Genomic DNA, 12,362 nt, shown 5'->3' with positions numbered 1-12,362 from the left:
AAAACAGCTCGAATTTGAGATTGGCGAACAGTTCGAGTCGAACAACGCTCATCTCTAATCATAACTATACAGGGATCATGTTGCATAACACTGATGCTTGTTTCCTCCGTCCCCTCCTGCCAACCATGATCAACAGAGAGGGGATAATTATCCTCTTAATCTTCTAACTGTTGCTCGCCCATCATCTCGCCCCCCTCGTTCGCAGTAATCCACCGTCACTTGGCATCCACCTGTGTGATGACAGTCAGGAACTTTGAGACATTTTTATCCATTCCCAATCCTCCTCTTTTTCTGGAAACACCACCTCCTGACGCAGGTTATTCAAAGTCTGCTCCAGCGTATATATGACCGGAATAGTGATGCTGATGACGATATCATCAGCGCTAACCATTTTAGTTGCCAGTCACTACTTGGTACTCGCCCCAAGCATCTCACTGCTCGAGATGCTCGTAGAGTATTTCCGGGATGCTCGGGCGGGAGCTTGGGTACCCGCTCAACATGTTTGGTGCTCTTTAGAGAGCCATTGAACATGCAGGGATTGCTTGCCTTGCACTGTAATGCCGTAGCCATGTTGGTTGTGCCATTACAATGATTGGCTGGCCTCATATCGTCATCGGGTCTATATAAGACTTGGTGCCCCTATGCTCATCATAGTCTAACCTGGAAACTGGCAGAGTAGGGAGAGGTCCTGCTGTGTGAGGGACAGTATTGGCAGTGTAATAGTTAGGTATAGATATGAGCGTTGTTCTACTCGAACTGTTCGCCAATCTCAAATTCGAGCTGTTTTGGGCGGTGTTCGAGCCGTTCGGCGAACACGAACGATTTGAGAAAAATTCGGCTGTTCGAGGTTATGTTCGATAACTGTTCGTGCACCAAAATCATAACTGGATTTTTTCTCAGTAATGATGAAAATTAATGTTAATACGCAGTTTGAGTGTACAGCGGGGTGGGGGGAGGGGCAGGGGATGGATCTCTGCAGGAATAATGAAGATCTCCATTTTTTTTTCTCTTTTCCGCATTTACAGTGGTGAGGTGCAATCTGTCAGCCTATCAGCAGCTCACACACGGAGCGAAGTGCTTTTTTTCACACAAGCAAGGGCATATGTCATTGGCAGTGTTTGTCACATGTCCTTGCCCTATAAGACCAAGCCATTTTTCCCGTCGCCACCATTTTCTCACTGCTGCAGCTGCGTGTTAGACGGCACCGCTGTTGCTGTGTGCGCTATACCTTGTTAATTTCAAGCCAATTTTCGCACAAATCTACAGATAGCTTGGGAGTAGGGAATAGTTGTGATTGCAGTCCTTTTAAGGACTAGGTTACAGCATTTCCTACGACTTTTATCAGGCAGGTCTGTGCTCTTAAATAGATAGGTTGTGGGAGTAAAGACTAATTGTAATTGGAGTCCTTTTCAGGACTAGGTTACATCAGTTCCTATCAGTTTTTGCCAGGCAGGTCTGTGCCAGTGTTGTGCAAGTTTTTTTCACAGCATTTGGCTGAATCTAGCAAAGCTAATCCTTTTTGGCCTATTGCAGAGTGTGTTAGTCAGTGGAGCAGCCTATCTGTGTTGCAAGATATACCACCTGTGTATAGAATACCAATTTTTTTACTGCACCTAGTGAAGTAAATCTTTTGGGCATAGCATCATTCTATTAGTCCATCTATACTGACCTCCATCAGGTTGCAAATTGAATATAATTTTTTTGTGCATCTAGCTCTGAAAAATATTTGGCCTTCTAGCAGTGTGTGGGACTTTCTCTATTAGTCCATCTATACTGACCTCCATCAGGTTGCACACTGAATAATTTTTTTCTGCATCTACCCCTGAAAAAATATTGGGCTTGTAGCTGTGTGTGGGACTTGTTCTATTAATCCATCTATACAGACCTCCATCAGGTTGCAAACTGAATATAATTTTTTTCTGCATCTACCTCTGAAAAAATATTTGGGCTTGTAGCTGTGTGTGGGACTTGTTCTATTACTCCATCTATACTGACCTCCATCAGGTTGCAAATTGAATATAATTTTTTTCTGCAACTAGCTCTGAAAAAATATTGGGCTTCTAGCTGTGCGTGGGACTTGTATTAGTCCATCTATACTGACCTCCATCAGGTTGCAAACTGAATATATTTTTTTCTGCATCTACCTCTGAAATAATATTGGGCTTCTAGCTGTGTGTGGGACTTGTTCTATTAATCCATCTATACAGACCTCCATCAGGTTGCAAACTGAATATAATTTTTTTCTGCATCTAGCTCTGAAAAAATATTTGGCCTTCTAGCAGTGTGTGGGACTTTCTCTATTAGTCCATCTATACTGACCTCCATTAGCTTGCAAATTAAAAATAATTTTTATCTGCATCTAGCTCTGAAAAAATATTTGGGCTTCTAGCTGTGTGTGGGACTTGTTCTATTACTCCATCTATACTGATCTCCATCAGGTTGCAAATTGAATATAATTTTTTTCTGCATCTAGCTCTGAAAAAATATTGGGCTTCTACCTGTGTGTGGGACTTGTTGTATTAGTCCATCTATACTGACCTCCATCAGGTTGCAAACTGAATATATTTTTTTTTGCATCTACCTCTGAAAAAATATTGGGCTTCTAGCTGTGTGTGGGACTTGTTCTATTAATCCATCTATACAGACCTCCATCAGGTTGCAAACTGAATATAATTTTTTTCTGCATCTAGCTCTGAAAAAATATTTGGCCTTCTAGCAGTGTGTGGGACTTTCTCTATTAGTCCATCTATACTGACCTCCATCAGGTTGAAAACTGAATATAATTTTTTTCTGCATCTAGCTCTGAAAAAATATTTGGCCTTCTAGCAGTGTGTGGGACTTTCTCTATTAGTCCATCTATACTGACCTCCATCAGGTTGCAAACTGAATATAATTTTTTTCTGCATCTAGCTCTGAAAAAATATTTGGCCTTCTAGCAGTGTGTGGTACTTTCTCTATTAGTCCATCTATACTGACCTCCATCAGGTTGCAAACTGAATATAATTTTTATCTGCATCTAGCTCTGAAAAAATATTTGGGCTTCTAGCTGTGTGTGGGACTTGTTCTATTACTCCATCTATACTGTCCTCCATCAGGTTGCAAATTGAATATAATTTTTTTCTGCATCTAGCTCTGAAAAAATATTGGGCTTCTAGCTGTGTGTGGGACTTGTTGTATTAGTCCATCTATAATGACCTCCATCAGGTTGCAAACTGAATATATTTTTTTCTGCATCTACATCTGAAAAAATATTGGGCTTCTAGCTGTGTGTGGGACTTGTTCTATTAATCCATCTATACAGACCTCCATCAGGTTGCAAACTGAATATAATTTTTTTCTGCATCTAGCTCTGAAAAAATATTTGGCCTTATAGCAGTGTGTGGGACTTTCTCTATTAGTCCATCTATACTGACCTCCATCAGGTTGCAAACTGAATATAATTTTTTTCTGCATCTAGCTCTGAAAAAATATTTGGCCTTCTAGCAGTGTGTGGGACTTTCTCTATTAGTCCATCTATACTGACCTCCATCAGGTTGCAAACTGAATATAATTTTTTTCTGCATCTAGCTCTGAAAAAATATTTGGCCTTCTAGCAGTGTGTGGGACTTTCTCTATTAGTCCATCTATACTGACCTCCATCAGGTTGCAAATTAAAAATAATTTTTATCTGCATCTAGCTCTGAAAAAATATTTGGGCTTCTAGATGTGTGTGGGGCTTGTTCTATTACTACATCTATACTGACCTCCATCAGGTTGCAAATTGAATATAATTTTTTTCTGCATCTAGCTCTGAAAAAATATTGGGCTTCTAGCTGTGTGTGGGACTTGTTGTATTAGTCCATCTATACTGACCTCCATCAGGTTGCAAGCTGAATATATTTTTTTCTGCATCTACCTCTGAAAAAATATTGGGCTTCTAGCTGTGTGTGGGACTTGTTCTATTAATCCATCTATACAGACCTCCATCAGGTTGCAAACTGAATATAATTTTTTTCTGCATCTAGCTCTGAAAAAATATTTGGCCTTCTAACAGTGTGTGGGACTTTCTCTATTAGTCCATCTATACTGACCTCCATCAGGTTGCAAACTGAATATAATTTTTTTCTGCATCTAGCTCTGAAAAAATATTTGGCCTTCTAGCAGTGTGTGGGACTTTCTCTATTAGTCCATCTATACTGACCTCCATCAGGTTGCAAACTCAATATAATTTTTTTCTGCATCTAGCTCTGAAAAAATATTTGGCCTTCTAGCAGTGTGTGGGACTTTCTCTATTAGTCCATCTATACTGACCTCCATCAGGTTGCAAACTGAATATAATTTTTATCTGCATCTAGCTCTGAAAAAATATTTGGCCTTCTAGCAGTGTGTGGGACTTTCTCTATTAGTCCATCTATACTGACCTCCATCAGGTTGCAAATTAAAAATAATTTTTATCTGCATCTAGCTCTGAAAAAATATTTGGGCTTCTAGCTGTGTGTGGGACTTGTTCTATTACTCCATCTATACTGACCTCCATCAGGTTGCAAATTGAATATAATTTTTTTCTGCGTCTAGCTCTGAAAAAATGTTGGGCTTCTAGCTGTGTGTGGGACTTGTTGTATTAGTCCATCTATACTGACCTCCATCAGGTTGCAAACTGAATATATTTTTTTCTGCATCTACCTCTGAAAAAATATTGGGCTTCTAGCTGTGTGTGGGACTTGTTCTATTAATCCATCTATACAGACCTCCATCAGGTTGCAAACTGAATATAATTTTTTTCTGCATCTAGCTCTGAAAAAATATTTGGCCTTCTAGCAATGTGTGGGACTTTCTCTATTAGTCCATCTATACTGACCTCCATCAGGTTGCAAACTAAATATAATTTTTTTCTGCATCTAGCTCTGAAAAAATATTTGGCCTTCTAGCAGTGTGTGGGACTTTCTCTATTAGTCCATCTATACTGACCTCCATCAGGTTGCAAACTGAATATAATTTTTTTCTGCATCTAGCTCTGAAAAAATATTTGGCCTTCTAGCAGTGTGTGGGACTTTCTCTATTAGTCCATCTATACTGACCTCCATCAGGTTGCAAATTAAAAATAATTTTTATCTGCATCTAGCTCTGAAAAAATATTTGGGCTTCTAGATGTGTGTGGGGCTTGTTCTATTACTACATCTATACTGACCTCCATCAGGTTGCAAATTGAATATAATTTTTTTCTGCATCTAGCTCTGAAAAAATATTGGGCTTCTAGCTGTGTGTGGGACTTGTTGTATTAGTCCATCTATACTGACCTCCATCAGGTTGCAAGCTGAATATATTTTTTTCTGCATCTACCTCTGAAAAAATATTGGGCTTCTAGCTGTGTGTGGGACTTGTTCTATTAATCCATCTATACAGACCTCCATCAGGTTGCAAACTGAATATAATTTTTTTCTGCATCTAGCTCTGAAAAAATATTTGGCCTTCTAGCAGTGTGTGGGACTTTCTCTATTAGTCCATCTATACTGACCTCCATCAGGTTGCAAACTGAATATAATTTTTTTCTGCATCTAGCTCTGAAAAAATATTTGGCCTTCTAGCAGTGTGTGGGACTTTCTCTATTAGTCCATCTATACTGACCTCCATCAGGTTGCAAACTCAATATAATTTTTTTCTGCATCTAGCTCTGAAAAAATATTTGGCCTTCTAGCAGTGTGTGGGACTTTCTCTATTAGTCCATCTATACTGACCTCCATCAGGTTGCAAACTGAATATAATTTTTATCTGCATCTAGCTCTGAAAAAATATTTGGCCTTCTAGCAGTGTGTGGGACTTTCTCTATTAGTCCATCTATACTGACCTCCATCAGGTTGCAAATTAAAAATAATTTTTATCTGCATCTAGCTCTGAAAAAATATTTGGGCTTCTAGCTGTGTGTGGGACTTGTTCTATTACTCCATCTATACTGACCTCCATCAGGTTGCAAATTGAATATAATTTTTTTCTGCGTCTAGCTCTGAAAAAATGTTGGGCTTCTAGCTGTGTGTGGGACTTGTTGTATTAGTCCATCTATACTGACCTCCATCAGGTTGCAAACTGAATATATTTTTTTCTGCATCTACCTCTGAAAAAATATTGGGCTTCTAGCTGTGTGTGGGACTTGTTCTATTAATCCATCTATACAGACCTCCATCAGGTTGCAAACTGAATATAATTTTTTTCTGCATCTAGCTCTGAAAAAATATTTGGCCTTCTAGCAATGTGTGGGACTTTCTCTATTAGTCCATCTATACTGACCTCCATCAGGTTGCAAACTAAATATAATTTTTTTCTGCATCTAGCTCTGAAAAAATATTTGGCCTTCTAGCAGTGTGTGGGACTTTCTCTATTAGTCCATCTATACTGACCTCCATCAGGTTGCAAACTGAATATAATTTTTTTCTGCATCTAGCTCTGAAAAAATATTTGGCCTTCTAGCAGTGTGTGGGACTTTCTCTATTAGTCCATCTATACTGACCTCCATCAGGTTGCAAATTAAAAATAATTTTTATCTGCATCTAGCTCTGAAAAAATATTTGGGCTTCTAGATGTGTGTGGGACTTGTTCTATTACTCCATCTATACTGACCTCCATCAGGTTGCAAATTGAATATAATTTTTTTCTGCATCTAGCTCTGAAAAAATATTGGGCTTCTAGCTGTGTGTGGGACTTGTTGTATTAGTCCATCTATACTGACCTCCATCAGGTTGCAAACTGAATATATTTTTTCTGCATCTACCTCTGAAAAAATATGGGGCTTCTATCTGTGTGTGGGACTTGTTCTATTAATCCATCTATACAGACCTCCATCAGGTTGCAAACTGAATATAATTTTTTTCTGCATCTAGCTCTGAAAAAATATTTGGCCTTCTAGCAGTGTGTGGGAATTTCTCTATTAGTCCATCTATACTGACCTCCATCAGGTTGCAATTTAAAAATAATTTTTATCTGCATCTACCTCTGAAAAAATATTTGGGCTTCTAGCTGTGTTTGGGACTTGTTCTATTACTCCATCTATACTGACCTCCATCAGGTTGCAAATTGAATATAATTTTTTTCTGCATCTAACCCAGCCAATAGTTTTGGCCTAATACCACAGTTTGGCCACTCAGCTCTGTTCGGTTCCCATCTATTGTTTTTTTGTGCAAACAACTCCAGAGTTGTGAATTAGTTAACCACCAAAATGAGTGGAAAAAGGCCTGCTGCTGGTGGAAAGGGGAATAGGCGTGTTGGGAAGGGGAAAAAAGGTTGTGTCCGTGGGGTAGGTGTTAAAGCAACAGTAACATCTGCAGAAGAAAGACCATCTTCCAGCCAAACTAAAATGTCTACTTCTTTTAGCGGACAATGTGATAAGATCCCTTTCTTACGGCCACGCCAATCGCTACAAATTCCAGATGAGGCACAAAAACAGCAGGTGCTTCAACGAATATCAAGTGCTCCTTTAAGTGGGCTCTCCTCCACATTAACTTCAACATCACAAATACTCCAGTCCTCAAAGGTGTCAACCCAATCGCACTTGCTTCCTCACAGCTCCCAAATCTCCAGCTGCCCGTCTGAGTATGAGGTAGAACAGATGGTTGAGTCTGCAGAGCTGTTTACTCATACTATAGCCTGGGAATCAGAGGTCGACTCCAGCGCTTCTGTGAATCCAGACGAGGAAATGATCTGCACTGATGCCCAGAATCTTTATGAGTCGGATCCAGGACCAGACGCAGAAGGTTCTGACCATAATGAAGACCCTCATTCCCAAACTGTAACTCCTGTTGGTGGAGACAATGAGGAAGACGATGATGAGACTCAAATACCTGATTGGAGCGACAACTTTAGTTTTTTGTCAGGGCAGGAACAGGTTGGCTCTGAGGACGACGGGTGTGATAACACACAGGGTGATGATGATGAGGTTGGAGATCCCACTTACTGTCAACCCACATTCAGCCAAGAGATGAGGTCAGCAGAGGAGGTGGAGGAAGATGCTAGTGACGACGAGGTCAGGTTGCGCCTTCCTGGACAGAGACGTAGTACTGGAAGCACGTCAACAACTGCATCCTCAAACACAACTCTGCCTCTCACCACAAGTCGTGATGGCTCTTCAGGTCGCATGGGTGCTAAGCCTTGCATAGCCTGGGCATTTTTTCAGATCGATAAAAATGACCCAACTCGTGTTATCTGTAACATTTGTCAGCAAAAGCTAAGTAGAGGCCAAAAAATACATAGTTTGAGTACTTCATGCATGAACCGGCACATGGACATGAAGCATAAGTTGCAGTGGGAAGCTCAGTGTGCTACAATGCGGCCTAGCCGGCCGGGCCAACCACCGTCTGCCATATCTTGTGCATCCGCGGCCTCTTCATCCTATGTGACTGGGGGGACAGCAGTCACACCTGTTTTGGGGCGCAGACCTGCCACCTCTTTACCCGCAACAGCCAGCGTGATTGGCAGGTCATCATTTTCTTTGGAGGTGGTAACACCAGCTGGTGTTGAGCGCTGTCCGACATCGATAGCACCACCTTTGGATCAAGGCAACCTGACATGTCCACCTGCATCTTCCTCACAGACCGGCAGTTTGCCGGGGACACCCTTATCAACCCCGTCTAAGCACAATAGCCAGCCCTCGGTCCCTCAGATGTGGACAAGTGAAAGACCATTTCCTCCTAGCCATGAGAAAGCTAAGAGGTTGAATTTCACAATCTGCAAGCTCTTGGCTACAGAAATGCTGCCTTTCCGCCTGGTGGACAGGGAGGATTTTCGAGACCTTATGTCCGTCGCAGTGCCCCAGTACCAGATGCTCAGTCGGCACTACTTCTCAAAGAAAGGTGTGCCTGCGCTCCACCAGCATGTCGCACACAACATCACCGCTTCTTTGAGAAACTCTGTGTGTGACAGGGTGCATTTCACCACAGACACTTGGACGAGTAGGCATGGACAGGGGCATTACATGTCACTGACTGGGCACTGGGTAACTATGGTGACAGCAGGACAAGGGGCTGCTATCCAAGTCTTGCCGTCCCCACGAGTTGTGCGTCAATCCTCTTTATGTCAAAGTTCCTCCACTGCTTCTGCCTCCTCAACCTCCTCTCGGTCTTTCACCTGCACCCAAAGCCTGTCTGGTCATGCCACAAGCTTTCTAACTGCGCAGAAGGGATCCTGCACACCTCCTTACTATGCTGGCAGTAGGGCTCAACGTCATCAGGCGGTTTTTACATTGAAATGTCTGGGAAATGTGAGTCACACAGCTGAGGAGTTGTGGTCAGCTCTGGAGAACCAATTTCATGAATGGTTGTCTCCACTGGACCTGAAACCAGGGAAGGCCGTGTGCGACAATGCTGCAAACCTGGGTGCGGCCCTTCACCGGGGCAATGTCACACACGTGCCTTGTATGGCTCACGTGTTGAACCTGGTTGTCCAGCAATTTTTAGCCCACTATCCCAGACTAGATGGCCTTCTGCAGAGGGCACGATCGCTGTGTGCTCACTTCCGCCGTTCGCATCCCGCAGCTCAGCGACTTACATCTCTACAGAAGTCGTTGGGCCTGCCACTTCACCGGCTAAAATGCGATGTGCCTACCCGGTGGAATTCAACTCTGCACATGTCGCAGCGACTGTGGCAGCACCGACAAGCCCTGGTGCAATACGTTCTGACGTATAGCCTGGGCCAACGAGATCCAGACGTGGGGCAAATCGCGCTGGAGGAGTGGTCTCAGATCAGGGACCTATGCACCCTTCTGCACAGTTTTGAAATGGCGACGAAGATGTTTAGTGCTGACGATGCCATTATCAGCATGACTATTCCGGTGATTTACATGCTGGAGCACATGTTAAACAGAATTCGGAGTCAGGTGGTGGCACAAGAGGAGGTGGAGGAAGTAGAGGAGGAGGAGTTGTATGCGGAAGGGCTAACATCTGCAAGGTCCAGACGGTCGGCAGCACCAAGGCGGCAGGCATGTGAGGGTGGGGGAGATGGTTTTACCAGGGCGCATGGTAGCAGCCAAACTAGTGAGGAAGGTGCAGGAGCCCAGGAAGAAGTGGAGGACGAACTGATTGAAGACTCATCAGATGAGGGAGACCTTGATCACATTTCTGTTGTGCGAGGTTGGGGGGAGAGGACAGAGGAAGGAAGCATGATTGTTACCTCGCCACCAACACAACAGGGACTTGGTGCTCCTGGATGCGCAACACACATGAGTAGAGATGAGCGTTGTTCTACTCGAACTGTTCACCAATCTCAAATTCGAGCTGTTTTGGGCGGTGTTCGAGCCGTTCGGCGAACACGAACAATTTGAGAAAAATTCGGCTGTTCGAGGTTATGTTCGATAACTGTTCGTGCACCAAAATCATAACTGGATTTTTTCTCAGTAATGATGAAAATTAATGTTAATACGCAGTTTGAGTGTACAGCGGGGTGGGGGGAGGGGCAGGGGATGGATCTCTGCAGGAACAATGAAGATCTCCATTTTTTTTTCTCTTTCCCGCATTTACAGTGGGGAGGTGCAATCTGTCAGCCTATCAGCAGCGCACACACGGAGCGAAGTGTTTTTTTTCACACAAGCAAGGGCATGTGTCTTTGGCAGTGTATGTCACATGTCCTTGCCCTATAAGACCAAGCCATTTTCCCCGTCGCCACCATTTTCTCACTGCTGCAGCTGCGTGTTAGACGGCACCGCTGTTGCTGTGTGCGCTATACCTTGTTAATTTCAAGCCAATTTTCGCACAAATATACAGATAGCTTGGGAGTAGGGAATAGTTGTGATTGCAGTCCTTTTAAGGACTAGGTTACAGCATTTCCTACGACTTTTATCAGGCAGGTCTGTGCTCTTAAATAGATAGGTTGTCGGAGTAAAGACTAATTGTAATTGGAGTCCTTTTCAGGACTAGGTTACATCAGTTCCTATCAGTTTTTGCCAGGCAGGTCTGTGCCAGTGCTGTGCAAGTTTTTTTCACAGCATTTGGCTGAATCTAGCAAAGCTAATCCTTTTTGGCCTATTGCAGAGTGTGTTAGTCAGTGGAGTAGCCTATCTGTGTTGCAAGATATACCACCTGTGTATAGAATACCAATTTTTTTACTGCACCTAGTGAAGTAAAATCTTTTGGGCATAGCATCATTCTATTAGTCCATCTATACTGACCTCCATCAGGTTGCAAACTGAATCTAATTTTTTTCTGCATCTAGCTCTGAAAAAATATTTGGCCTTCTAGCAGTGTGTCGGACTTTCTCTATTAGTCCATCTATACTGACCTCCATCAGGTTGCAAATTCAAAATAATTTTTATCTGCATCTACAGTACCTCTGAAAAAATATTTGGGCTTCTAGCTTTGTGTGGGACTTGTTGTATTAGTCCATCTATACTGACCTCCATCAGGTTGCAAACTGAATATATTTTTTTCTGCATCTACCTCTGAAAAAATATTGGGCTTCTAACTGTGTGTGGGACTTGTTGTATTAGTCCATCTATACTGACCTCCATCAGGTTGCAAACTGAATATATTTTTTTCTGCATCTACCTCTGAAAAAATATTGGGCTTCTAGCTGTGTGTGGGACTTGTTGTATTAGTCCATCTATACTGACCTCCATCAGGTTGCAAACTGAATATAATTTTTTTCTGCATCTAGCTCTGAAAAAATATTTGGCCTTCTAGTAGTGTGTCGGACTTTCTCTATTAGTCCATCTATACTGACCTCCATCAGGTTGCAAATTAAACATAATTTTTATCTGCATCTACAGTACCTCTGAAAAAATATTTGGCCTTCTAGCAGTGTGTCGGACTTTCTCTATTAGTCCATCTATACTGACCTCCATCAGGTTGCAAATTCAAAATAATTTTTATCTGCATCTACAGTACCTCTGAAAAAATATTTGGCCTTCTAGCTGTGTGTGGGACTTGTTGTATTAGTCCATCTATACTGACCTCCATCAGGTTGCAAACTGAATATATTTTTTTCTGCATCTACCTCTGAAAAAATATTGGGCTTCTAGCTGTGTGTGGGTCTTGTTCTATTAATCCATCTATACAGACCTCCATCAGGTTGCAAACTGAATATAATTTTTTTCTGCATCTAGCTCTGAAAAAATATTTGGCCTTCTAGCAGTGTGTCAGACTTTCTCTATTAGTCCATCTATACTGACCTCCATCAGGTTGCAAATTCAAAATAATTTTTATCTGCATCTACAGTACCTCTGAAAAAACATTTGGGCTTCTAGCTGTGTGTGGGACTTGTTGTATTAGTCCATCTATACTGACCTCCATCAGGTTGCAAACTGAATATATTTTTTTCTGCATCTACCTCTGAAAAAATATTGGGCTTTTAGCTGTGTGTGGGACTTGTTGTATTAGTCCATCTATACTGACCTCCATCAGGTTGCA

This window comes from Phyllobates terribilis, unplaced genomic scaffold (assembly GCF_046119375.1).
Source record: "Phyllobates terribilis strain yellow unplaced genomic scaffold, ASM4611937v1 Scaffold_3__8_contigs__length_932513732, whole genome shotgun sequence".
NCBI lineage: Eukaryota > Metazoa > Chordata > Amphibia > Anura > Dendrobatidae > Phyllobates > Phyllobates terribilis.
This window is presented reverse-complemented; position numbering follows the sequence as displayed.